This window comes from Anomaloglossus baeobatrachus, chromosome 5, assembly GCF_048569485.1.
Source record: "Anomaloglossus baeobatrachus isolate aAnoBae1 chromosome 5, aAnoBae1.hap1, whole genome shotgun sequence".
In the NCBI taxonomy this organism is placed as follows: domain Eukaryota; kingdom Metazoa; phylum Chordata; class Amphibia; order Anura; family Aromobatidae; genus Anomaloglossus; species Anomaloglossus baeobatrachus.
Genome location: NC_134357.1, coordinates 452,764,970 through 452,791,985, shown reverse-complemented (window position 1 = coordinate 452,791,985; position 27,016 = coordinate 452,764,970). Strand labels below are relative to the sequence as shown.

The 27,016-nt window shown below is 49.4% G+C and overlaps 1 long non-coding RNA gene across 2 annotated transcripts in view; it reads left to right on the top strand.

Annotated features, from left to right (window-relative positions):
* LOC142311810 (uncharacterized) overlaps positions 1-27,016 on the top strand; it is a 174,808-nt gene that overhangs the window by 74,510 nt on the left and 73,282 nt on the right. The window contains exon 3 of one of the 2 annotated variants that reach the window (XR_012754298.1): positions 25,403-26,686. The exons of the other annotated variant lie outside the window; for it this stretch is intronic. This is a non-coding gene — a long non-coding RNA (uncharacterized LOC142311810). Of the gene's footprint in view, positions 1-25,402; positions 26,687-27,016 lie in introns of those variants that run through there. 2 annotated transcript variants of the gene reach the window in all.

Genomic DNA, 27,016 nt, shown 5'->3' with positions numbered 1-27,016 from the left:
TTACAAGGAATGGAAGGCCTCCCATATGATGGCAGGTTGAAAAAGTTAGATATGTTTAGCTTAGAAAAAAGACGTCTCAGAGGAGATCTCATTTATATGTATAAATACATGTGTGGTCAATATAAAGGACTGGCACATGACTTATTTCTTCCAAAAACAATACTAAGGACCAGGGGGCACTCACTGCGAGTGGAAGAAAAGCGATTCCGACACCTAAATAGGAAAGGGTTCTTTACAGTTAGAGCGGTCAAACTGTGGAATACACTACCACAAGAGGTTGTAATGGCAGATACTATAACAGCTTTTAAAAAAGGGCTGGATGATTTCCTCAGTACACAAAACATTGTTGGTTATAAATGACTTAGTGACTAAATGTAGAACTGGTGGAGGAAGGTTGAACTAGATGGACCTAGGTCTTTTTTCAACCTATGTAACTATGTAACTATGTAGCTACCGCCACAGCTAGAGTTCCCAGGGCCAGCGCCTGTGGGCAAAAGGGGCTCCTCCGGCAAATATACCGCTGGGGAGCGGGTTACCGGTGGGAAGCCATCGGGGCTGAGAATACAACATCGGTGCAGGGAGAGACAGCTACCGCCAACCTACCGGGAGTGACCGCCGCAGCCGTCTGTGGGACTCGTCCATCCAGCCGTTTGTTTTACCAGAGACTCCGTGTACGTTACTGGCTGAGTAAGTACCACCGTGCCGTCTGGCACTGCGCTGCCCCCACGACCCTGCACCCGGCCAAGCCCTGCAATCCACCTTACAGTCAACAACTCCGGGCCCCGTGACTACCAAAACCCCCCTACCCACGGAGGGGAGAGAAACATCCCAGCTGCTCCCTGTCATCGCTCCCGGGATCCCCGTACAGAGCAGCGGTGGTGCCCCAACCTCACCACACACCGTGGGTGGCGTCACAAACCGACATCCCAAACCCCAACAGACCACCCCTTTCACTCACGGGCGAGGAGCGCCACTCGAGTCCCCGGATCCGGCCCACCGCTCGAGCGACCGAGCAGCAGCAGCCGGACCCGAGCCACAAGCGCAGTCGAGCAGCGCACCCCCCGCCCGCGACACATACAGAATACATATACAAGTTACAATAGACAGACTAGTACAGAGGGAAGAGGGCGCTGCCCTTGCGGGCTTACATTCTAAAGGATTTTGGGGAGGAGACAGTAGGTGGGGTGGAATGTAAGAGGTAGCTAATACTTCTTGATATTTTAGGCTATTGATATTGCCTTCCACCTTGCAAAAGTTTTGCACACCCTATACTGAATGTAACCCCAGACCATGATCTTTCCACCACCAAACTTAACTGTTTTTTGAATCCATACGGGCTCCAGTAGGTCTCCTGCAGTATTTGCGGCGGCTGTGGTGTAATTCAACTGAAGATTCATCAGAGAAATCCACCTTCTGCCACTTTTCCAGCATTTATCTGTTTAGCAGGCTTTGGGACTTGGCAAATGCCACAAGGTTTTTAATTGCCTTTTGCTTAAGCTGGGTTCACACTAAACGACAGCGACAACGACGTCGCTGTTACGTCACCATTTTCGGTGACGTAACAGCGACCTTGTAAGTCGCTGTTATGATCGCTGCTTAGCTGTCAAACACAGCAGAAGCAGCGATCATAACGTCGCTGTGTTACATGTTCAGAGAGCAGGGAGCCGCGCTTAGCGCTGGCTCCTTGCTCTCCTAGGTACAGTACACATCGGGTTAATTAACCCGATGTGTGCTGCAGCTACATGTCACAGTGCAGAGAGCAGGGAGCCGCGCGCACTGCTTAGCGCTGGCTCCTTGCTCTCTTTGCTACAGTATACATCGGGTTAATTACCCGATGCATACTGCAGCCACATGTCACAGTGCAGGAGCCGGCGCTGGCAGCAAGAGCGGAGGCTGGTAACCAGCGTAAACATCGGGTAACCAGGGAAAGGACTTCCCTTGGTTACCCGATGTTTACGCTGGTTACAGCTTACCGCAGCTGCCAGTGCCGGCTCCTGCTCGCTTCATTTCGTCGCTCTCTCGCTGTCACACACAGCGATGTGTGTGTCACAGCGGGAGAGTGACGACGAAAAAATGAAGCTGGACATTCAGCAACGACCGGCGACCTCACAGCAGGGGCCAGGTCGTTGCTGGATGTCACACACAGCGACAGCGACGGGACGTCGCTGCAACGTCACAGAAAATGGTGACGTAGCAGCGACGTCGTTGTCGTTGTCGCTGTGTGTGACACCAGCTTAAGTGTTGGCTTCTGGGCACTGATTCGACCATGGAGGCCATTTCGAGACAGAATCCTACAAACTGTTCTAGTTGAAACAGGGACTTGAGGTGACCAGGCCTTTTGGAGCTCTACTGCAGTGGAAGATGGGTTGGCTTTGGATTTTCTAACCAACAAACGTTCCTACTGAGCAGTTGTCTTGCAGAGTCTGCCGGACCTGGGCTTGTCAAAAACATCTACAGTCTCTTCAAATCTTTTTTTAATTCTTTGTACTTGACGCTGAGACACATTAAAGGTGCCAGCCACCTCTGCAGTGGATCTGGTTTTCAGCCTCTTGATAATCAAGGCTTTGGTCGTAGGGTGGATTTTTGGCATGTTGTCAGAAGTCAAGTTGCAGTTCAACTGACAGTCTGGGGTGCTAGTTTTTATTTTTATATACACCCACTAATTAACCAATCATTTAGTGAGCACAGGTGAGGATGTAAACTAGGACTGAGTGCATTATATGACAAGGCAACAAAACTGTTGTCTTGCCAAAATCTGACCTTTCTGTGTTCATTAATTGATCAATATTTCAGCTTTGCAGCACCTTTATTTTCATAACCTAAACCAAATTTGGGAGGTTTTCAGCTTTCAAAAGAGTAATTTATGAAACCAATGGATGAATTTAAAGTCAGGTTATAAGCTTTTATTTACATAACATGGATAAGCGACAGAATTTTTGTCAAGGACTGTATATCTACTTCTGTTAAGATACAGGAAAGCATAGCGCCTTTGCTGGTCCTGTGAATAAACCGGTCCAGTTCTTATTATATTTAGTCCCTTATCTGGTCCTGTCACTAAACAGAAATCAGTCCTTTATTCATTATTACCCTTATCGGGTCCTGTGAAGCAACAGTATCCTATTAAACTTTACTGTAGCCTCTGTGTGAATTAGAACACAGAGATTGTATTCGCAGGTTCATATCCTTACGTTGAGTGTTTGCAAACTTGTGCGTGCACTTCTGTGACTTGTAACACAGGTGTCTATTTACTTCCGGGGTTTTGCTGAAGGTCAGTACAGCCTTAGGCTATCAGCTGCAGTTTACCACCACTGCACATTGGACCCTGATTTCTGATATCGGTGTACTCTCACCTCTTACCATATCAGTAGGTCCATCCATAACAGTCTTTTAGTGACCTCTGGAACCGGGAAGCAGAGCCAAATCCCGACATTGAGTATATTACACATTGTTAAGATTTGGCATGCTACAGTGCTTAAAGGGCGCTTTACACGCTACAATATATCTTACGATGTGTCGGCGGGGTCACGTCAAAAGTGACGCACATCTGGCATCGTAAGTTACATTGTAGCATGTAACAGCTACGTGCGATTTAACGGTAAAACGTTCATCGCATGCACGTCGTTCAATTCCTAAAAATTGAACGTCAGGTTGTTCATCGTACCCGGGGTAGCACACATTGCAGTGTGTGACACCCCGTGAACGATGAACAGATCTTACCTACGTCCTGCAGCTCCCGCCGGCAATGCGGAAAGGAGGTGGGCGGGATGTTTACGTCCCGCTCATCTCCGCCCCTCCACTTCTATTGGCTGGCTGCCGCGTAACGTCGATGTGACGCCGAATGTCCCTCCCACTCCAGGAAGTGGATGTTCGCCGCCCACATCGAGGTCGTATGGACGGGTAAGTACGTGTGACGGGGGGTTATTCGTTTGTGCGACACGTTCAACAAATTGAACGTGCCGCACATACAATGGGGGCGGGTACGATCGCATACAATATCGTATGCTGGATTGTATGGTGGAAAGCAGGCTTTACTTTAAAATTAATCCTCGTAACATAAATACAAATGTATTAACCCTTAACGTGTCAGCGGAATACTTTATTAACATAGTCATGTTTGACATTCTCTGACAAGCTATGGATTATACTTGTACATGACTAGAATGAATAAAAGTAAATGAATACAGCACCAGAACCGCCATCATCAACTAAGTACATCACCAGAACCAACAAAAGTACAGAAATAAAGCACCAGAAAAACCATCAGTACAGAAATGCAGCACCAAAACCACCATCAGTAACAAAATACCTCACCAGAAATAACATCAGTACAGAAATTCTGCCACAGAACCATCGTACAGAAATACAGCAGCAGAACAACCAACAGTACATGAATACATCACCATAACCACCAACAATATAGACATATGTGACGCCCTGGCCAGGCCAGGTAGTCACAGATAGGGCCCCGCATTACACCTGTCCCTCATAGGTAACACACAGCCAAACACTTAAACCCTAGTCACCCCCCTCAAGGCTTGATGGACACACCAGGGGGCGTAACCAGGTGGTTGGAAGACGCCCACCGAGGAGTTCAGGCAGCCTGAGGTGAGAAAGTGGGAGGAGAACAGTTTCAGAGTTCAAGTTGGAGAGGTGTGTGGGCTGGAGCTGTGTGCAGCTCCAGCAGAGGAGAGAAACCAATTTGAGCAGGTGCCGGGGTAGGAGCCCTGGTACCTTTGGCTAGGAGGCAGACGGCGGTCTCCGTCTGCATGAGCCGGGAAGAACCGAGGTGGACCGGGACAGGGTAGTGGCCCGCCGGTACCGACCCGGGGAGCCGACTCAGAAACCGGAGCACAAAGGGGGGTACTCAGACCCTGAAGCTAGGTCCAGAAGCTACTGGGGGCTAGCTAATTAACTGATTGCGGTCAGGATTAGAGGTCCTGTCCCACCCAAAGTCCCGACTGAAGGCAACAGCCCAGCGAGGAGGATAAGCAGCCACCACCATGGCTCAGAGATCCCATGGGCCAGCGTCTGCGGGCAAAGGGCTCCTTAGGCAACCACAAGTCGGGAGCGGACTCCTGAAGTTGCAAGCACAGGCAGTACACCATCCAACACAGGTGCGGGAGAAAGACAGAGACCACCAGCCAGGTGGGGGACCAGACTGTGGCACCGACCACCATCACATTGGTTTACCAGAGACTCGTGTGTTTACTAATAGTGAGTACATCAGCACCCTCCAGTCGCCCATCTCCCTGCACCGCCAACCAACCCCAACGGGTCCTGGGGCTACCATCCCTGCTCACGGAGGGGTTAACATCTTGCTGTCATCTCCCCCGGGTGCCCCGCAACTGCAGCGGTGGTGTCCACCTTCACCACATCCCGTGGGTGGCGTCACGAACTTAACGCGGCTCCGACCGGACACCTACATCCCCAAACCACAAACCCCCCTTTCAGTTGAAGTGACCGCGAGACCCCCGGGTCCAGAGACCCTCGAGCCACCCACTGAAGGTCCGGATCCGAGTGGCTCGGCTGCCAAGCACGGGGGCGGTACACCTCAATTTCTGGCGTCACGAACGGGATAATTACCCATCCACTTACCTTGTGGAAGTGCGCCTTGTAGTGAAGTCAGTGGTGATCCGTTGCGAAAATTTTCAGAATCCGCCATCTTGTCGCCATCTTGTTGGCACGAAAGTTCCCGCCAAAGGTCTCCTTCCCCAAGAAAGGGCGCAAAACTGAAGCCCCGCTCCCTAGGAACACGGCCGTAAAGGAAAGCCGGAGGTCAGAAAAACTAAACTTACCGACCGGCTAGTGGAGTGCCACGAAAAGACCAAGGGGAAAAAGCGGGAAGATGTCGGCGTAGAGGGAAGCTGGTGGAGAGGTGCCCGCCGCCGGAGTGGCGGGGCCCAGAAGTGGTAGAGGCAGAGTGGCTTTTGATGCGGAGGATCGGAGCCTGAACCAGCTGCCTGCAGGAACCGCTGCCTGGCTGGAGCAGAAGTTGGCGAGATTCTGTGTCCGGGTAAGGGCCCAAACGCTGCAGCAGGTGCTCGACTGGAAGGCGGAAGTCCAGAGGATGGTTGCCGTAGTGTGAGCTGTGAACAGAGGGCCGCCTCAGCCGTGCTGCGCCAGGATAAAGCTACACAGACCCCCTTGCCGGCCCTGATAAGTTTGGAGCTGGAGCCTGCCGATTATACCTCAAGCGAGCCCCGTGTAGTGCAACTCCTGGAAGAAGCAGTGCCGACCACGCTTCCACTGCCATTCCCGTTGGAGGTCCAGAGTCCTGGGATGCATTGCACCTGGATGGAGAGCCCGATGTCCCTGCCGCGGATGTAGCGGTATGGCCCTATGCAGTAGTAGCAGCACCAAGTAAGTTAACCTCAAGTTGACAAGTTTTAAAGTTGAAAAGTTTTAAGTAAAAGACGCGCTCAAGTTATATCCTCGACCTTTGTTGAACGTCTCCAAGTTTCCAGGAGATGCCATCCAACACACGGGGTGGAAGGAAAGAGGATCTTCTCCGACTTGTTGAACGCCACTGCGGTCGGAGCCGCAGGGGGGCGCCATCAGGGGTTGGAGCCCTTGGTGGAGGACGACAAGAAGTTAAGATGGAGTGAGGACAGTCCCGTTTGCAGAGTCCGGTTTAAGGAGCAATCATACCCGCACTGCAGGCAGTGAAAGTCGGGGTCTTTATGGACAGTGTCGCCCATGGATGACGGTGGCATTGGGGACCCATGTTGCCCTGTGGTGGACTGTGGGAAAGTTGCCAGAGGAAGTCGTGCCTGCAGTGAGTCAAGTGTTTAGTCCCTGAGCACCCTTTTTCATAGTCCTGCAGTCTCCGGAGAGGCTGGTTGGAGGACGGGCCTGCGGGAAATTGTAGCCCGAGGTCCTGTTACTAGTGAGACCGGTGACGACCCTCTGGGTCAGGGGTCCCCTGGACATGGGGCCTCTGAGAGAGACTACCGGGTAAGGAACTTATTACCCAGCCCGTGTGCAACACCCGGACCCGAACCCGTTTCCTGGACTGGGGAAAAGGGGTGCTGACCTGGTTTTTAGAGGCAGCATCAGGGCTAGGTTTGCTTGGGTGGGCAAAAATGAAAAAGGACCCGGTCCCGTCCCGTTCCCAGTTAATAAAAATGTTTTAATGCAACATTTAAGTAAACTGCCTCCCGTGAGGGAAGAAAACAAAAATATGCTTAATTGTTCAAAAGTTATTTTACTTGTAAACATGTTTTATCTTTTACAGTTCATAAAGCAAAATAAACCGGTGGTGGTCGGACAGCCCGCGGACGGTCTGTGGTTAACCAAGGGGGAGTGTGACGCCCTGGCCGGGCCAGGTAGTCACAGATAGGGCCCCGCATTATACCTGTCCCTTATAGGTAACACACAGCCAAACACTTAAACCCTAGTCACCCCCCTCAGGGCTTGATGGACACGCCAGGGGGCGGAACCAGGCGGTTAGAAGATGCCCACCGAGGAGTTCAGACAGCCTGAGGTGGGAAAGTGGGAGGAGAACAGTTTCAGAGTTCAAGTTGGAGAGGTGTGTGGGATGGAGCTGTGTGCAGCTCCAGCAGAGAAGAGAAACCAATTTGAGCAGGTGCCGGGGTAGGAGCCCTGGTACCTTTGGCTAGGAGGCAGAAGTCGGTCTCCGTCTGCATGAGCCGGGAAGACGGCTCAGTGGAACCGAGGTGGACCGGGACAGGGTAGTGACCCGCTGGTACCGACCCGGGGAACCGACTCGGAAACGGAGCACAAAGGGGGGTACTCAGACCCTGAAGCTAGGTCTAGAAGCTACTGGGAGCTAGCTAATTAACTGATTGTGGCCAGGACAAGAGGTCCTGTCCCACCCAAAGTCCCGACTGAAGGCAACAGCCCAACGAGGGGGATAAGCAGCCACCGCCACGGCTCAGAGATCCCACGGGCCAGCGTCTGTGGGCAAAAGGCTCCTTAGGCAACCACAAGCCGGGAGCGGACTCCTGAAGTTGCAAGCACAGGCAGTCCACCATCCAACATAGGTGCGGGAGAAAGACAGAGACCACCAGCCGGGTGGGGGACCAGACTGTGGCACCGACCACCATCACCTTGGTTTTCCAGAGACTCGTGTGTTTACTAATAGTGAGTACATCAGCACCCTCCGGTCGCCCATCTCCCTGCACCGCCAACCAACCCCAACGGGTCCCGGGGCTACCATCCCTGCTCACGGAGGGGTTAACATCTTGCTGTCATCTCCCCCGGGTGCCCCGTAACTGCAGCGGTGGTGTCCACCTTCACCACATCCCGTGGGTGGCGTCACAAACTTAACGCGGCTCCGGCCGGACACCTACATCCCCAAACCACAAACCCCCCTTTCAGTTGAAGTGACCGCGAGACCCCCGGGTCCGGAGACCCTCGAGCCACCCACTGAAGGTCCGGATCCGAGTGGCTCGGCTGCCAAGCACGGGGGCGGTACACCTCAATTTCTGGCGTCACGAACAGGATAATTACCCATCCACTTACCTTGTGGAAGTGCGCCTTGTAGTGAAGTCAGCGGTGATCCGTTGCGAAAATTTTCAGAATCCGCCATCTTGTCACCATCTTGTTGGCACGAAAGTTCCCGCCAAAGGTCTCCTTCCCCAAGAAAGGGCGCAAAACTGAAGCCCCGCTCCTTAGGAACACGGCCGTAAAGAAAAGCCGGAGGTCAGAAAAATTAAACTTACCGACCGGCTAGTGGAGTGCCACGAAAAGACCAAGGGGAAAAAGCGGGAAGATGTCGGCGTAGAGGGAAGCTGGTGGAGAGGTGCCCGCCGCCGGAGTGGCGGGGCCCAGAAGTGGTAGAGGCAGAGTGGCTTCTGATGCGGAGGATCGGAGCCTGAACCAGCTGCCTGCGGGAACCGCTGCCTGGCTGGAGCAGAAGTTGGCGAGATTCTGTGTCCGGGTAAGGGCCCAAACGCTGCAGCAGGTGCTCGACTGGAAGGCGGAAGTCCGGAGGATGGTTGCCGTAGTGTGAGCTGTGAACAGAGGGCCGCCTCAGCCGTGCTGCGCCAGGATAAAGCTACACAGACCCCCTTGCCGGCCCTGATAAGTTTGGAGCTGGAGCCTGCCGATTATACCTCAAGCGAGCCCCGTGTAGTGCAACTCCTGGAAGAAGCAGTGCCGACCACGCTTCCACTGCCATTCCCGTTGGAGGTCCAGAGTCCTGGGATGCATTGCACCTGGATGGAGAGCCCGATGTCCCGGCCGCGGATGTAGCGGTACGGCCCTATGCAGTAGTAGCAGCACCAAGTAAGTTAACCTCAAGTTGACAAGTTTTAAAGTTGAAAAGTTTTAAGTAAAAGACCCGCTCAAGTTATATCCTCGACCTTTGTTGAACGTCTCCAAGTTTCCAGGAGTTGCCATCCAACACACGGGGTGGAAGGAAAGAGGATCTTCTCCGACTTGTTGAACGCCACTGCGGTCGGAGCCGCAGGGGGGCGCCATCAGGGGTTGGAGCCCTTGGTGGAGGACGACAAGAAGTTAAGATGGAGTGAGGACAGTCCCGTTTGCAGAGTCCGGTTTAAGGAGCAATCGTACCCGCACTGCAGGCAGTGAAAGTCGGGGTCTTTATGGACAGTGTCGCCCATGTATGACGGTGGCATTGGGGACCCATGTTGCCCTGTGGTGGACTGTGGGAAAGTTGCCAGAGGAAGTCGTGCCTGCAGTGAGTCAAGTGTTTAGTCCCTGAGCACCCTTTTTCATAGTCCTGCAGTCTCCAGAGAGGCTGGTTGGAGGACGCCCCTGCGGGAAATTGTAGCCCGAGGTCCTGTTACTAGTGAGACCGGTGACGACCCTCCGGGTCAGGGGTCCCCTGGACATGGGGCCTCTGAGAGAGACTACCAGGTAAGGAACTTATTACCCAGCCCGTGTGCAACACCCGGACCCGAACCCGTTTCCTGGACTGGGGAAAAAGGGTGCTGACCTGGTTTTTAGAGGCAGCATCAGGGCTAGGTTTGCTTGGGTGGGCAAAAATGAAAAAGGACCCGGTCCCGTCCCGTTCCCAGTTAATAAAAATGTTTTAATGCAACATTTAAGTAAACTGCCTCCCGTGAGGGAAGAAAACAAAAATATGCTTAATTGTAGAAAAGTTATTTTACTTGTAAACATGTTTTATCTTTTTCAGTTCATAAAGCAAAATAAACCGGTGGTGGTCGGACAGCCCGCGGACGGTCTGTGGTTAACCAAGGGGGAGTGTGACGCCCTGGCCGGGCCAGGTAGTCACAGATAGGGCCCCGCATTATACCTGTCCCTTATAGGTAACACACAGCCAAACACTTAAACCCTAGTCACCCCCCTCAGGGCTTGATGGACACGCCAGGGGGCGGAACCAGGTGGTTGGAAGATGCCCACCGAGGAGTTCAGACAGCCTGAGGTGGGAAAGTGGGAGGAGAACAGTTTCAGAGTTCAAGTTGGAGAGGTGTGTGGGATGGAGCTGTGTGCAGCTCCAGCAGAGAAGAGAAACCAATTTGAGCAGGTGCCGGGGTAGGAGCCCTGGTACCTTTGGCTAGGAGGCAGAAGTCGGTCTCCGTCTGCATGAGCCGGGAAGACGGCTCGGTGGAACCGAGGTGGACCGGGACAGGGTAGTGACCCGCTGTACCGACCCGGGGAACCGACTCGGAAACAGAGCACAAATGGGGGTACTCAGACCCTGAAGCTAGGTCTAGAAGCTACTGGGAGCTAGCTAATTAACTGATTGTGGCCAGGACTAGAGGTCCTGTCCCACCCAAAGTCCCGACTGAAGGCAACAGCCCAACGAGGGGGATAAGCAGCCACCGCCACGGCTCAGAGATCCTACGGGCCAGCGTCTGCGGGCAAAAGGCTCCTTAGGCAACCACAAGTCGGGAGCGGACTCCTGAAGTTGCAAGCACAGGCAGTCCACCATCCAACACAGGTGCGGGAGAAAGACAGAGACCACCAGCCGGGTGGGGGACCAGACTGCGGCCGGCTGCAGGCACCAACCACCATCACCTTGGTTTACCAGAGACTTGTGTGTTTACTAATAGTGAGTACATCAGCACCCTCCGGTCGCCTATCTCCCTGCACCGCGAACCAACCCTAACGGGTCCCGGGCTACAGACTACAGCCCATACAGGAGCCACAGTACAGAATCACAAATAAACATTTACATCAAGGTACCTTATAGATGACATCTCTGAAGTAGTTCTCTTTTTTTTCTCCATCCTGTCAATGCAGACTTCCATCTTCTCCAGTCTTCTGCAGCACATCCTGACATGGTACCCTTAAAATAACTGTCACTCTAATGCTCTAGAATAAAAATGTGTCCTATGCTGTATCTCTGAATAATTGCCCCTCATAATGCTCCCAGTGCAAAAGATGAACAACCGATAATGTTCCCTTTATGGTATATGCGCTATACACTGTCGTTTCCTCTCTTTTCCATACTCAGCACCCTGCTAACATTGTCTCCTCACACTGTGTCTCCTTATACTATCCCTTCTCTATACTGTGCCCCCTCCACACACTATTCCCCTCTCCATACTGTGCCTTCACCATGTCATCCATACTGCCCCCTCTTGATACTGCCCCTAATCTCGGTATTGTGAACAATAGTATTCTCCACCATACTGTCCCCTCACACATTTATTCCGCATATTGTCTGCTCACACATTACTCCACCCCATACTGTCTCGTCACACATTCCACCACCCTTTCCTGCCCATGCTGTCTCCTAACACATTCCCAGCATCTGTGTCCATATTGTCTCCTCACTCATTCCACACACCATTCTGCCCATACTGTCTCCTTACACATTCCCAGACCCTCTGTCCATACCTTATCCTCACACATATTACCTCTCCTCCTGCCCATAATGTCTTCTCACAATCCCAGCAACCCTGCCTATACTGTCTCCTCACACATTTCACGCCTCCTTCTTGTCAATACTGTCTCCACACATTCCCAACCTCCAGCGTATACTATCTCCTTACACATTCCGGACCCCCTCTCGTCCATAGTGTCTGCTCACACATCCCCAGTCCCCCTGTTCATAGTGTCTCCTCACACATTTCACCTGCCTCTATCTATAAGTATATAACTAGTATATAACTAGCTACTATGTACAATAATATAAATACTACAATACTGTCCTCTATCAAGAAAAAACAAAAAGCCAGCACTAAATGTGCACTACAGCACTAAAAACTCAACTGTACATATTATAAATTTGAGATTTTTGGCAAAAAATTGCAATTTCTTGAGCTACCCCGCCATGTCACAGCAAATCTCTTTGGGGCAGTTCTATGCTAAAATATTTTTATAAAATGTGCCAGACGGCCTCACATATGAAATAGTAGAACTGCTCTTAGCAGCACTCACTTGGTCTTTTTCAATCCCGTAGCCTTGACTGAGTCATGGCTGTGGGCGGGACAGGTCCAAGCAAATGCTGCATAAAGTAAATAGCCTGTGGACAGGGCCCGATGACTGAATATGAACAGCCACCAACCGCCAAAATCTAGACAGGTGGAATATATCCCAAATTGGGGTGCATAGCAAGGTGGGGGTCAGCCACCGACCAATTCAATAAAGAAAAAACAAAAAGCCAGCACTAAATGTGCACTACAGCACTAAAAATTCCAACTGTACATATTATAAATTTGAGATTTTTGTCAAAAATTGCAATTTCTTGAGCTACCCCGCCACATCACGGCAAATCTCTTTGGGGCAGCCCTACACTAATATATTTTTATAAAATCTGCCAGATGGCCTCACATATGAAATAGTAGAACTGCTCTTAGCAGCACTCACTCAGATCCAAGCAAATGCATGAAGTAAATAGCCTGTGGACAGGGCCCGATGACTGAATGTAAACAGCCACCAACAGATTTTGGTGGTTGGTGGCTGTTCACATTCAGTCATATAATGAGTATAATACTACTCCTAAGGCTGCTTTCACACATCAGTTTTTGGCTATCAGGCACAATCCAGCAAAAACATGAAAAAACGCATCCGGCGTCTGTTGCCGCCGGATGCGTTTTTCACCCCATAAACTTCTATTAGCGCCGGATTGTGCCTGATGGCCTTGCGTTCCATCCGGCTTTTGCCGTATACGGCAAAATTTATTTGTGCAGCGGCCGGATGGAACGCTAGTAAAAGAATATACCGTAACTACTATAATATTTCCCCCTATTTTTAAGAATATAACTACTATAAAGCAGTTATCCATGTGCAAGAATGTAATTGCTATAATACTACTCTTTATGCAAAAGAATACAACTACTATAATACTATAAACAATCCCTTATAAATGAGAGTATTACAGGATGCATGTGTATATACACAGTGCCTTGAAAAAGTATTCATACCCCATAAACGTTTCCACATTTTTCCACATTATACCCACAAACTTAAATGTATTTTATTAAGATTTCGTGTGATACATCAATACAAAGTAGCAAGTATTTGTGAAGTGTAGAAGAAATTATACATGTTTTTCTAAATATTTAATACATATTATTAAGAAAATTGTGATGAGCATTTGTCTGATACCCCTAAATAAAATACTCAGTGAACAATTGTTTCCAAAAATCACCTAAGTAGTAAATTGAGTCCACTTTTGTGTAATTTATTTTCGGTATAATTACAGCTGTTCTGTGAAGGCCTCAGAGGTTTGTTTGAGAACATCGGAGAGCAAACAGCATCATGAACACCAAAGAACCCACCAAACAGGTCAGGGATAAAGTTGTGTAGAAGTGTAAACAGCGTATCTCACAGAGCACTGTTCAATTCATCGTCCAAAAATGGAAGGAGTATGACACAACTGCAAACCTACCAAGACATGGCCATCCATCTAAACTGACATCTCAACCTAGGAGAGCACTAATTAGAGAAGCAGCCAAGAGACCCATGGTCATTGGAGGTGCTGCAAAGATCCACAGCTCAGATGGGAGAATCTGTCCACGATACAAGTATTAAGCCTGCTTTACACGTTACAATTTCGCATACGATATCGTATGCGATTTGCAACGCCCCCATTGTATGTGCGGCACGTTTAATTTGTTGAACGTGCCGCACAAACGATTAACCCCCGTCACACGTACTTACCCTTCCATACGACCTCGCTGTGGGCGGCGAACGTCCACTTCCTGGAGTGGGAGGGACGTTCGGCATCACAGCGACGTCACGCGGCAGCCGGCCAATAGAAGCAGAGGGGCGGAGCTGAGTGGGACGTAAACATCCCTCCCACCTCCTTCCTTCCGCATTGCTGGCCAGGAGCCGCAGGACGCAGGTAAGATCTGATGTGTGCTACCCCGGGTACAATGAACAATCTGACGTTCAATTCTAGAGAAATGAACGATGTGCGTGCGATGAACGTTTTACCGTTCAATCGCAATCGCACGTACCTATCACACACTGCAATGTACCTTACGATGTCGGATGTGCGTCACTTACGACGTGACCCCGCCGACACATTGTAAGATACATTGCAGCGTGTAAAGCGGGCTTAAGTTGCATACTCCACAAATCTGGCCTTATGAAGAAAAACAAGGAGAAAGCATTTTTTAAAGCAAGCCATATGAAATTCTGTAAGCAGTTTGCAAAAAGCCATGTATGGCACACAACTAGCATGTGGAAAAAGGTGCTCTAGTCAAATGAGACCAAAGTAGAACTTTTTTAGCTAAATGCAAAATGCAATGTGTAGAAGGAAACTAACACTGTACATCAACCTGAATGGATCATCCCCACCGTCACACATAGGTAGGCTTGTCTTCAGCAATGACAGGGAAGTTGGCCAGAGTTGATGGGAAGATGGGTGGAGCTAAATATATAGCAATCCTGGAGGAAAATCTGTTAGAGGCTGCTAAAAACTAGGGTCTGGGGCATAGGTTCCCCTTCCAGCAGGACAACAACCCTAATCATACTGCCAGAGCTACAATGCATGGTTTAGATCAAAGTGTATTCCTGAGGTTGAATGGTCCAGCCACAGTTCATACATACACTGGAGATCAAAATTAAGGAACAACACACAATTTCCTAAATGTTAGGGTCATTGTGTCGACCTATGTGATTATATCCTAACATGAGTAAACTAGCAGTATTTTAAGCTTAATTCATAAATTGAATTTTTTGGAAAAGCATATAATAAAAATGTAAATTAAATCAATGAAAAAGAACAGTGATCAAAATTAGAGAACACTTTCAGATACCTGCAAGTTATTGGTGTTAATCTGGCACCTGGTGCTAATTTCCGTAATGATCTCACAAACCTTATGCAACTGGCAGCCTAACTTTCCAGTTTGCACTGACTTTGCAAAAATAGTAAGCCATTCAAAGTGACTGAAACCCTCCGGCAGCAGGTTGTCCAGATGAAGGCCAAAGGGGTGACCCTACCAACCATAGCAAGAGAAGTTGGTCATTCCAAGTCTGTGATTTTGACAATATTACATATTTACAACATCACAAACTCTTTCAAGTCGCCCAAGAAGGCTGCTCGCCCTTACAAAAGAGGATAGGATAATGCGGAAAATCTCCATGTGTAATCGTTTCAACACTGAAGCTGGAATTACTCTCCAGTTCAGCACTGAACAGGGTAAGGATCTTTCTCGTCATACAGTGTCACGATGTTTAAGAGCATTTGGACTGAAAGCTCACTCTGCAGTGACCAAACCTCTCATTAGCAGAAAGAATCATAATTGTAGACTCACCTTTAGTGAGGAGCTTGTTGTGTGGACAGAGGAGAAGTGGTCCACAGTTCACTTTAATGATGAAAGCAAGTTTAATTTATTTGGGTCATTTGGGAAACATTATGTTCGTCAAGAAACTGAGGTAAGACTGAACCCAAAGTATGTTAAGAGATCAGTGAGAGGGGGTGGAGGAGGTATCGTGGTATGGGGAATGTTTTTTGCAACAGGTGTTGGACCTCTCATACAGTTACATGGCAGAGTGAATGCAACTGTGTATCAGAACCTTCTTCAACAACACATGGTTCCTTACTTGTGTTCATCACTCAATCAGCCAGCAATTTTCATGCAGTACACAATGCCTCCTGTCACTCAGCAAAAGAAGTACAGCAGTTCCTTGAAACAGCAGACATTGAAACAATGAAATGGCCAGCCCAGAGTCCTGACCTAAACCCAATAGAAAATCTTTGGAAAATCCTTGGTGACAAAGTTATGGCCCAGAAACCCACAATAGTCAAAGAACTGTGGAAGAAGAGTGGGCCAAAATCACACCAGAGCAGTGTGAAGCAGTGTGAAAGACTAGTGAGGTCCTGTGGCCGCAGATGTGCTGAAGTCATTTAAAGCAAAGGCCTGTACACTTCCTACTGATTGGTGACTGTTGTTACTTTCAGGAATAATGGTTATAATCTTTCTCTGTGCTGCAGTCATTGTTGTTCTCTAATTATGATCATCACATTTTGGGCAAAATAAAGGTTTTATGTTAATAAACTTTGGATCTTTTGTAAAACACTGCTCTAATGGCATGGTGTACCCCTTACAAAAAAACCTTCAAATGTTGATCAATGTAGATTACATTATTTCTGAAAAAAAGTAAGTAGGAAAAACTAATTTTCCTCTCCAGTGTAAATTCCATTGAGAATCTGTGACAAGAATTGAAAATTGCTGCTCACAGACGTCTTCATCCAATCTCGCTTAGATAGAGCTATTTAGCAAAGAAGAATGGGCAAAGATTTTGGCCTCTAGATGTGCGAAGCTGGGAGAGACATATACCCCGAAAGACTTGCAGATGTAATTGCAGTGAAAGTTGGTCACACAAAGTATTGACTCTGAATACAAATGCACATCATCATTTTCTTATTTATAGTTTAAAAATATTTATAAAACTATGTACCATTTCCTTTACACTTCACAAATACTTCCTACTTAGCATTGGTATATCACATAAAATCCCAATAAAATACATTTGTTGGTGAGTGTAACTTGAAAAAAATTAGCAAAAGTTTGCAGGGTATGACTACTTTTTCAAGGTACTGTCTGTATGTATATATCTATATATATCCATACATACACACTGTACTATTTATTTTTGGCAGTTATTCCGGAACTCACATATCTCTGCATAGTCTTTTGGGATTTTGCTGTTAAATTATTCAGCAAGACCTCTCTCTTTCTTTGCTCCACTGAAACTTTTCACCTTTTTTTTATTTTATACCAGATTTTTATCAAGTACAAAAAAGAAAATGTCGGCACCTCTCTCTCTGCTCTTTCTCCTTATGTGACCCGCGTGTGTGTCATCAAACATTTTCTTCTCTATCAAGCAGACATCTAAAGCAGCCCACAATTAACTGCAGCAATTTTATTTATTGTTATATCTTGTAGCATCAAATAAGTGTCTAAATTATGCAAATTGCTCTTCTAAATGTTCCCACAGGTCATGTGTATTTACTAGTGATGAGTAAGCATGCTCGCCATTGCTAAATACTCGATTGAGCATCGGGGTGGCCGAGTACCACAGGTGCTCAAACCGGAGCTGCATTCAGGGAATGTGGAGTACGACAGAACTTCGTGGGCACATTTTTAATAATAAATTGGTGAATGAGGGATAGTGTGTGGGAGTTTTTAGTCAAATAAACTAATTTTTCCTGTGTGTGGTGTTTTGGATCACTGGGTTAATAATGGGGGTATCTGATAGAAACCTCTTCATTAGTAACCCTTGGGCTTGATGCCAGCTGACAGTACATGGCTGACACTAACCCCCAAAAATATTACCCCCAATTTCCAATGCACCAGGGCAATCAGTAAGAGCCATACAAAGCACCAATTCTAGGCTGGCTGCGGGCTGATATTTTTAGGCTGGGAGGGACCAAATAACCATGGACCTTCCCAACCTGATAATACCAGCCCGCAGCTGTCTGCTTTGCCTTGGCTAGTTATCAAAAATACGGGGACCCCACGTCATTTTATTATATTATTTATTTAGCTCCCGGCAGTGACCTGGGAGTCAGAGATGCATCCAGGCATCTTCCCCATTTGTTCCCATTTCATTTGAGCACTGTTTCCATCCATTTCAGTGATTTTCCTGCATCCCCAGACCTACTGTAAGGTTCTTCAGACAAAATGCTCAAGTTTCCCATTGATTTCCATTATACTTAGTACTCGAGTCAAGACCCTCCTAGCGTCTGACATGCTCAATTCCAGTACCAAGCCTCGAGCATTTTAGTGCTCGCTCATCACTAGTATTTATGGATTTAAATATCCACTCATTATCTAATGCCACATTAATAAACATCCGATACATCCACACTAATGTATAAAAGGATATGTGTATATGTGAAGCCCCGAGAACGCTGTGTCGGTGCATTACCTTCAGGGACTCCACTCTGCTGGATCCTGTCACAGGTAGGAAATCTTCTATTTGTCGTGACGCCACTCTCAGAATTGCGGTCAGTGGTGACCGCCACTGCAGGTTGAGGGTCGCCTGGGGCTGATGGTGTGTGCAGTCAGTTGGGATAGCCTCCTGAGAGTGAGGCAAGCCCCAGGGCCCTGTATAGGTGTGTAGAACCACAAGGCGCAGAATAACTCCACACAAGCAGGATGTCTTTCAGGGGTTTTACTCACAATTGATGGCAGGGTGAGTAACCCGGGCGTAGCTGGGATGAACCAGGCTGGAACCAGGTATCCTTCAGGCTGACTTCTGATGGTGACTACCAACTCGCCTTCCTTAGCCCTTGGTGGTTTGGGGTAACCCCGACTTTTAGTCCCTATGGGGGTCACCCAGGGAAGTTGCTGAAGCCTCTCTCCCCTTCGTTTGCCGTTTGCTTGTTGCCTGGACCAGATCACTCCAGCTGCTTGCCTCCTGTGAACTATGGGCCCTAACTGTGGCTACGTGGCTGCGGCTTTTGGGTGTTGTGGTGTGGGCTTTGAGGGCCCCACACCGGCAGGTTTAGCAAGGAAAGGTGGATCTATCCCCGCTCCGGGATCTGCCGCCCGTTTGGGCCTGGTACTCCCTAGCAGTCTCCTTACTTCCCACTCTGTGCTCTCTCTTTAGCTGGAGACGGGTTTCGGGTAGCACTCCTAGGTGACCGTTCTCCCCCGTCGGTAGCCACTGCGCGGGCGCTGTCAGACTGCAACAGCCCCAGGGGTAGGGGTCAGCTCCTCTCGGAGCTCCCTGGACTCTGCACTGAACCGGCTCACTCCTCCTCCTCTCCTGTTCTTGCCTACGCCACCTAGCAACCAGGCTCTCTTACCACACCCCTTGAGAGGAGATGGAGGCTTTTGGCCCCCTCCACTATTCCAGTGAAGGTGAAGGCTTTTCCCCCTCCTGGGATCCCCAGGGGTCCTCTCATAGGTACATGTGTGAGACCTGATCACTATGCGCCTGTGTAGTCACACCTCGGTCAGCCTTCTGGATTACCTGTATTGTACTGTCCCCAGCATGGGTGCAGTACTCAGTGGTGCCTGACCAGGTCAGGGGCGCCACATTCCCCCTTAGTTATCACCAGCACGTCCTCGGGCTGCAAGACAACATTTTAAAATGCATAAAACATTAAAACATGTAAAACATTTTTAAAAGCACCAGGTACCATACATCACCACCCTCCACCCACAAGTCCGTTAACCCACCCAAAACCCTCTCACGTTGGCCGCGCCTTCAGCCACTTCTGGCAGGATGTAGAGGCGGCTTTCATGGTTTGGTGGTCTTCAGGGTATACCTGGCCTGGTGGATCCGCGCCTTCAGCCTCTTCTGGCAGGGTGTAGAGGCGGCCTCCACAGTTGGTGCTGACCAGGTACCCTCTTTGTGGTGGAGAGCCAGGCCCCATAAACAGGCATGCTCTCTGGTTGCAGGTAAGCCAAGGCCCTATATACGGACGTGCCCCCTGGTTGCAGACGAGCCAAGCCCCTAAACAGGCTGACTCTGGTGGTGGTGGTGCCCTCTGGTGTAACTATTTACACTGCGAGAGTTTGTGGCTATAGCCAGTTCATAGCCTTAAGGTTCATTTCTCACATCAGTTTATGTGGGCACATTCTTAAACTTGTAAAACGTTGCAAAACAAACTTTTTCCAAACTGGTAACTTGCTTCACTTTACTTGAACTTATGCAGACTCCTCCTCACCAGGGCTTGGGCCTGTAGGGCTGCGGCACCTGTTGCTTCCTTGACCTCTTTCTTCATCTGTGGTAGTCTCATCAGTAGGTCCTTTGTCTTTTCTTTCTTTATCGCTGTCTTTCCTGTCTTCTTCTTTAGGACATGGTGCTACATCTAGCGCATACCACCCTCTTTCTCCTTGATGCATGGTAAATTGTACGGAGTCTCCCATCTTTAAGTTTCTGCCAGGGTGTCCTCTGGGCAGATGAGCTCTCACATCTCTTCTATTGACGAAGATACCTTCCTTTATACCTGGTGCCACTATAAAGCCATATCCGCTCTTCAAGTTAAAGTCTTCCACAACTCCTCTACAAAGGGGTCCTCTGACCTGTGCTTTGGCTCTTCTCAGGAACCGTTTTTCTTCTAGGTCTCGGGCCGTGACTTCTCTCTGCTCTGGGGATGGCGGTGCAGGGAAAGACTGGGTTCTGCTACGGCGCCGTGTCTTGCGGACTGGATTCTGCGAGGTACAGCTTACAAGCTCCCAGGTGAGGCTTTTGGGCAGATCTTCTTCAGCAGACGGTGTTAGGTCTTCCTCATCCCAGCGGGAATATGGCAACATCTCCGGCTCTGGGCATGGATCCACTGCTGGTGGCTCCTGAGTCAGCTCCTCAGCTTCCTGGCCTCCCCTCCCCCTTAGTTCTTCTGAGCACTCCTTTGGTGGTAGTGCTGGGGATGGACTTTCTTCAGCAGGCCCAGGCGGGGGACTCTTTGGCGTGGTTGCTGCAGGGGTTGCCGGAATCCTCTTGGGGGTGTGCGGAGGGAGCATGTACTGATCCACCATCTCCTGTGGGAACTTGGCCTCCATGTCAGCCTTCAGCTGCCAGTATGCAGGGTCCTCCCCCAGCGTGGGCTTCCTAGCAGGGACCTCCTTGGACTGGGGAGCAGTGTCTGCTCTGGCCTTGCAGGCCGGGGAAAATGGTGATGCAATCTTGTCTCGGCGGGCCGCGCCTGACATGGCGGCGGCCTGGTCTTGGCGGGCCGCGCCTGGCATGGCGGCGGCCTGGATGGGCGTTTCTGGCGCAGCTTGGATCGGCGTCGCAGCTGCGATGGGGTCTTTGCAGGCTGGGCTGGGCGTCGCTGCCTCGATCGGAGCTTGGCGGGCCGCACCTGACGGGGCTGCGGCCTGGTTCAGCACCTCACTTGCGGCGCGGACGAGCGTTGCTGCTGCGGTGGGGTCTCGGCGGGCCGGGCCTAGCAAGGCGGCGGCCTGGGTCAGCGTCACACCTGCGGCGTGGATGAGGGTCGCGGTGGCTGCCGGTTCTCTGCGGGCCGGACTGGGCGTTGCTGCAGGGACCGGGTCTTGGTGGGCCGAGCAGGGCATCGCTGCGGCGGCCGGGGCTTGGCGGGCCGCACCTGGCGTGGTTGCGGCCTGGCTCAGCGTCGCCGCGCCGGGCGCCTCTTCAGGGACTGCGGGCGTGGTAGCAGGGGTCGGGGCACTCGCGCCGGCAGGGGCATCACTGGACTCACCCATCGGTGGCAGCATCGGGGTCTGAGTCGTCACCGCCCGGTCTGGCACTCGGCGCGCGGCTCTCCCCTCATAGGCCTGAACCGCCGCGGTCATCCACAGAAACTCCGTCCGTCCCTCTCTAATCAGCCTTCCGACCCTGGCCTCCAGTTGATCGCAGAACTCGGCAAGCTCCCGACACCACCAGGCAGCGGAGCCTGGCTCTGGGTCTCTGCATTCAGACGCCATTTTCTCTAGCAACAAGCTGCTGGCCTCTTTTCCGTTCCGCCGTCTCTGGACGCTTCTGCTCTCTTCACAAGCGAGGTTAGAACTCTGCAGGGGATCTCTGGGTAGCCACACCTCTTCGTGGGCGGTAACTTCTCCCAGCGCGGGCTGCTGTTGTTTTTCAGCGCGCCTTTCATGGTGGCAATATGGCGGCGCTTCCAATTTTTCAAGCGGACCGCCCAGGCACATGGTCACCTGTCTGAACAGGTCTAGTCCTTATCCTGTTCGTGACGCCAGATGTGAAGCCCCGAGAACGCTGTGTCGGTGCATTACCTTCAGGGACTCCACTCTGCTGGATCCTGTCACAGGTAGGAAATCTTCTATTTGTCGTGACGCCACTCTCAGAATTGCGGTCAGTGGTGACCGCCACTGCAGGTTGAGGGTCGCCTGGGGCTGATGGTGTGTGCAGTCAGTTGGGATAGCCTCCTGAGAGTGAGGCAAGCCCCAGGGCCCTGTATAGGTGTGTAGAACCACAAGGCGCAGAATAACTCCACACAAGCAGGATGTCTTTCAGGGGTTTTACTCACAATTGATGGCAGGGTGAGTAACCCGGGCGTAGCTGGGATGAACCAGGCTGGAACCAGGTATCCTTCAGGCTGACTTCTGATGGTGACTACCAACTCGCCTTCCTTAGCCCTTGGTGGTTTGGGGTAACCCCGACTTTTAGTCCCTATGGGGGTCACCCAGGGAAGTTGCTGAAGCCTCTCTCCCCTTCGTTTGCCGTTTGCTTGTTGCCTGGACCAGATCACTCCAGCTGCTTGCCTCCTGTGAACTATGGGCCCTAACTGTGGCTACGTGGCTGCGGCTTTTGGGTGTTGTGGTGTGGGCTTTGAGGGCCCCACACCGGCAGGTTTAGCAAGGAAAGGTGGATCTATCCCCGCTCCGGGATCTGCCGCCCGTTTGGGCCTGGTACTCCCTAGCAGTCTCCTTACTTCCCACTCTGTGCTCTCTCTTTAGCTGGAGACGGGTTTCGGGTAGCACTCCTAGGTGACCGTTCTCCCCCGTCGGTAGCCACTGCGCGGGCGCTGTCAGACTGCAACAGCCCCAGGGGTAGGGGTCAGCTCCTCTCGGAGCTCCCTGGACTCTGCACTGAACCGGCTCACTCCTCCTCCTCTCCTGTTCTTGCCTACGCCACCTAGCAACCAGGCTCTCTTACCACACCCCTTGAGAGGAGATGGAGGCTTTTGGCCCCCTCCACTATTCCAGTGAAGGTGAAGGCTTTTCCCCCTCCTGGGATCCCCAGGGGTCCTCTCATAGGTACATGTGTGAGACCTGATCACTATGCGCCTGTGTAGTCACACCTCGGTCAGCCTTCTGGATTACCTGTATTGTACTGTCCCCAGCATGGGTGCAGTACTCAGTGGTGCCTGACCAGGTCAGGGGCGCCACATATACACGTTATATTAGACTCCAGAGCTGCACTCACTATTTTGTTGGAGGAGTCACTATTTACATATAGTTAGGTCTAGAAATATTTGGACAGTGACCGAATATTTGTGATTTGGTCTCTACATGCTAGTACTTTTTATTTAAAATTAATTAATTGAGATGCAATTGAAGTGGAGACTTTCATGTTTAATTAATGACAGGAGTTGAACAAAAATATCCTATGAAACATTTAGAAATTGCAGCCATTTTTCTAGACTCCTCATTTCAGAGGCTCAAAAGTAAATGAACAAAAGTACTTTACTATAAATAAAATGTTCATTTTCAACATTTTGTAGAGAATCCTTTGCCGGCATTGACTGCCTGAAGTCTCGAAGCCATGGACTTCACCAAATGCCGGGTTTCCTCCGTTGTGATGCTTTGCCAGCCTTTACTGCAACTGACTTCAGTTGTTGCTTGTTGCTTTGTGGGTAAATTTTGCCTTAAACATTTGAAATGCAGCTCGATGGGGTTGAGATCTGGTGATTGATTCCACCATTGCAGAATATTCCACTTCTTTTAGTTCTGGGTTGTGTTCACAGTATGTTTTGGGTCATTGTCCATCTGTACTGTGAAGTGTTGTCCAAACAACCTTGCTTCATTTGGTTGAATCTGAGAGTGTTCTTCACAACCACTGTTGTCTTCTGTGGACGTCTAAGCCTTTTTGATTTCTGAAGCTCACCAGGTGTCTGTTGTAAGTTTCTAAATATAATGGAAGCAGCAGAATATATCCTCAGAAAGCAAATACATGAGGCAGGAAACCAGGGTAAAGTAATTATTATGGGAGACTTCAACTTCCCTGATATAAATTCGGGAGCAGAATCCTGTAGGTCCAGGAAAGTAAACAGGTATTTCACAACAATAGGAAACAATTACTGTTCACGACTGGTTCAGGACCCAACAAGAAGAGGGAACGTTGCTGGACCTTTTATTAACCAATAGGCCGGACCACACATCAAATATACGGGTTGGGGGTTATAAAGGGAAAGAAAGTGTTGGATATGCAAACACATATATATGCTTGTGTGTGTGTGTGTGTGTGTGTATAAATGTGTAGCTACATAGCTACATGCATTCCCGTGGGAAAGAAGTCATATTGTTTGTGACTCAGTTCCCCAATGTTTGTGGTGGTTTACAGAAAACAAGGATGTTTTGTTTAATTTTAGTTGCAGTTCATATACTTACTTAGCATAGAGAACAGAAAGCATTAATGCATAATTCAATAGTCAAAGGTGACAGCAATAATAAATATTGAATCTTTATAATAACAACTAAAGTAGACACTTTAAAGGGAATCTGTCACCAGGGTTTTGCCACCTAATCTGAGAACAGCATGATGAAGGAAAAGAGACCCTGATTTCAGCAATGTGTCACTTTCTCGGCTGCTTAGTGCAATTTTGATAAAATCACTGTTTAATCAGCAGTAGATTCTCATTAGAGGACTACTTGGTGTGCTGACAGGTAGTCCAGCATATTAATAAGCTTTGTGTAACTGCTAGATCTGCAGCAGAGAAAACATTGATTTTATCAAAATGACTGCAAACAGGTCAGTAAGTGACACATCACTGGAATCAGGTCTCTATCTCTACATTATTCTACTCTCAGATGGGGGAGTAAAAACCTGGTGACAGATTCCCTTTAACATTTTGGCGAGCAAGCTCCACTGTTGGGAATTGATTCTTGTGTTTTTCTCTGTTGAGATCTGTAATCATCCTCTGTGAACTGATCAGGCTGGAGGGCTGTGGACAGATAACATTGTTACATGGGTCAATGTTGTGTTATTCTGTGCGTTCATAACCTTGATAGTCCAAACATATGACGTAGTATTTCAATCTGAGTTTTACATAGGACAAAGTCTATAAGAGAAAACTAAATCTTTTATTTTGTTTCCAGTCAGGTTATTAATGTTTTTCTGATTCCTTTGCATTCTCCATGAAAACGTGTATGGAGTAGCACAGGCAGTAGTCGTGGGCAAAAGATTGACACACTACATGAAATACCTGTCCCTGGATGAGTGTGTGGAATTTCGCTGTGTGGTCTAGGAACCCATACAGGTCACATACTGCCGCTAACGTCAGCTGACCAAGACCAGATGACGACTCACGTGCACAAGGAGATCAACAGTTAATTTGAAACCACAACTCTTTACTGTATGGTTCGTTTTGTTTCACCATTTTATATTCCAGGTTCCGGCTAGTGGGCACAACAACCACAGTCTACCACTCTTACATTCCTCCCCTCTTTAACCATGGTCGTCATTAACCAAGTGATAATCTGGAAGACATCAACCACATCACACAAAACATAAATAAACAACAGTCGCTGCTCTGAGAGGTGAATGATGTGCTCTTCTTTTGGTCAGCCTGAGCCCAGTCCCAATAAATTGGGACTCCGGAACAAAACTCCCAAGTCATTTAACAGGGTTCCCGTAGGCCAATTCAACATGCAGTCCTCGTGGCCCAAGGGTACTGTCCTTCAGCGGTCAAGTCCGGTCAAAGTACATAATGGTGCCCTGTTATATCTGCCGTTCAAGCTCTTCTCCAATTGCACCAACACTCATGACTCTCTCCTTTTTATTCCTGATGATGCCCACTATCCATTTAGCCTCCGTGCTCAGGGACTTCTTTCTGGACATGGGGACGTCCTTTGGGATAGGGAGCCTCAATGGATGTGGAGTGTAAGCAGTGCATGCCACCTTCATTAAGGCCAACAGGGAATGATCTGTTGGGCAATTTCTGGGGATGTGCCCTTTGTGACGACATGGACTCTCATGGATTAAAGTTTCTTAACATTCAGCCAGACGTACTGTTCTTTTGTGTTAACTCATGTTTGCTAAACTATTGTTTGGGACCAGACCCTTCGGAGCAATCATTGTAATGTAGTTGTGTATTGCTAATGTGATTACCTTAGTAGCCATTGTCGAGTCTGTGACTTGCAGACTTCATGTAGATATCTTCAGTCTTTCTGTAGACATCATTTGGATGAACATTGTCCATGCAGCTTGAGATTCATCCAATGGGAGAGGCGATCTTGTCCAACCAATCGATGAGGACAAGTGTATCCAAGTGGAAGGCTGTTGCTATAAAAGGGATTTCTTTAAGCCACCAGGTGGTTGTTTATGGATGCTGATGGATCCAGTCTAAGCTCTTTGGAGCTGACTAGAGGATCAGGATATCTTATGGCTTCAATCTAGGGACTCCGGTTCCGGTTGGAGACCATATCCACAGCCTAGGGATTTCGACTCCGGCTGCCAGGATTGTAACATCTTACAGGACTACCTAAGGAGGACACTCAGGTTGGGACAGTTCAGTCACCTGTTACAGACTTTGCAGACCTCACACAGCTTCCTAAATCTGGCATTATTACTTTCTCGGTGGATGCCCGCCAAAAGCGGGGTGCTGCTGGATTTGAGTAAATAGCCCTGGAACCTCTGAGGCATGGACATTCTAAATCCCTGGTGAGCCAGCGGAAGGGTGAGACTCTGTTGCCTGTTACATTTGTGTGTTTTGCTGGTTATGTGTTATGTGCCGTTAATTGTTTGGGGATCCAATAAAGTCTAATTATTGTGGTTCCCTTACCCTGTGTTGTCTGAGTAGTGTTACGCCCACAGTTAAGGAGGCCGGCGTTCAGTTGAGATGAGCCCTGAGCCACGCTGTCTTTCTAAAGGCGGCGGGTTTTAGTGGAGGAGAGCACCCACTGAGCCCCGTGTCTCCACACCCTTTTCCTCCAAAAGTCCAACATTCAATTGCATGCTCCCCTGGTCTGCGCCATGGCCATATTGCTGATCTCTCAAGGAAGGA